At 32.6% G+C, this 1,787-nt stretch overlaps 1 non-coding gene across 1 annotated transcript; it reads right to left on the bottom strand.

Annotated features, from left to right (window-relative positions):
* Nucleotides 1–688: 688 nt before the first annotated feature.
* On the bottom strand, nucleotides 689–845 carry LOC123457983. Its single transcript, XR_006635325.1, has one exon. It is a non-coding gene; the product is annotated as a U1 spliceosomal RNA (small nuclear RNA).
* Between the last annotated feature and the right edge of the window lie 942 nt (nucleotides 846–1,787).

Here is a 1,787-nt window from a genome sequence, read left to right as displayed (position 1 = left end):
CAAGTCCTTTCAGGAAAGCATGATTGAGCTGACTCTAGTGTCCTTCTAGGGATTTAGGGATACATGGGAAGGCAGTCTTGAACTCTTGGTTTTATGCCAAATGTGGTGCTTACGTATATGTTTTTGGGGAGAAACTCCAAGCTGTTACTAGATTCCCAAAGCTATTCATGTCTCCTCCAAGTTAATTGTCTCCAGATAAGAGAAACTAAAAGACCTTTCAAGTTTGAAAATGTTATCACTCATGGGTTTCCGATCTTTGTAGTAAGACTTATGGAGGATGATATCACAAGGAGAATAATTGGCACAAATTCCCTTAAATCATAACTTCTTCACTTTAATCTGTGGCCAGCTCTATTTTTCCATTTTACTTGAGAATTCTGGGAGGCCCAAAGTCTTATAATGTTCATCATATTACAGTTTTCTTTTTTTATTTTTTTGGCATGCCTACAAGGTTGTTCACTGAGAACACCCAAGAATTCCCCTCAGGGTCCTTTGAGCAGTATCCGTGGATTTTAAGGCACTGCATATTTCAGGGAAATCACTTCCTCACTACCTTACACTGTTCACTGTTCTTCCTGTAAAAATGCCTTTCTAAGTTTTTCTCTGCTGTTACCTCTTCAGCATTTACTTTTTATTTTAAAATATTGTACATAGTATCATGCAAGTTCAGCTTTCATTTATTTATTTTTATGAGCATGATGCAGTCCCATTACCATAAATTATGCAACTGAGTTTCTCTTGTGTGGGGAAATTGCAGGGGTCAACACATCCAGAGTGCAGTGGATAAGCCTCACCCTGCGAAAACCACCTTCGTGATCATGGTATCTCCCATGCCAGGTAAGCATCATCTTTCATTTATTGATAAATTATCAACATTTTCTACATCTCTTAATTTTATTTACTTTTTACTTTCATTTAATAAATTCAAAAGTTTTAATAGAGTTAGGCATTTGAGGATTGAAAAGACAAAAATGTTGTATGGTTTGAAGGGAAATTAGGGTGAGGATTGAAATATAAACTGAAGCTTAGTTTACTAATTTGTTATTTTCTCTGCTTGTAGATCTCAGTTAGTTTAATCTATTTTAAATGAGCACCTGTTAATTATGAAAACTAATGGCTATATTATATATATAAATATATATTATATATAAAATATATTTTATATAATTGTGATATTTCAAAAAATATACACAATATACTTTGTTCATGTTAATCCCCTATTATTCTCTCTTATGTTCTCTCCCTGAACCAATGGTCTCTTTTCTCTTCCCCAACAGTACATCTTCTAGTTTCATGGTTTTTTTTTGTTCCATATATGAGAAAAAAAGATTATATTTGTCTTTGAGTATGGCTTACTTTCTTTTTCTCTTAACATGATGGTTACCAATTCCATTCATTTTCCTGCAGAGGATAAAATTTCGTTTTTCTTTATGTCTGAAGAATAGTTCACTCTATATACTGCATTTTATTTATCCCTTCATCAGTTGATGGATTAATTCAGTAACTCAGATATTGAAAGTAGTGCTCCAGTAAACATGCATGTGTAGGGATCTCTAATGTAAGGAGAATGATGTTAGTATTTAAGGTTATATCATTATTATAGGTATGAAAATGGCATGTTGAGACCCTGTAATTTGAGTGCTAACTAAAAATAAATAAAATAAGAAAAAAAGTTACATCATCATTTTAAATAATGCGATACTTGCTATTCCCATATGTGAATATTTATGGTCACTTTTGACTGCTTACTTAGAATAAATATATAGAAATGGAATCACTAAACTTTC

The sequence above is a fragment of the Jaculus jaculus genome, chromosome 1, assembly GCF_020740685.1.
Source record: "Jaculus jaculus isolate mJacJac1 chromosome 1, mJacJac1.mat.Y.cur, whole genome shotgun sequence".
Classification (NCBI taxonomy): Eukaryota; Metazoa; Chordata; class Mammalia; order Rodentia; family Dipodidae; genus Jaculus; species Jaculus jaculus.
Note: the sequence above shows the minus strand (reverse complement) of the source record. Positions and strands in the feature narration are given on the sequence as shown.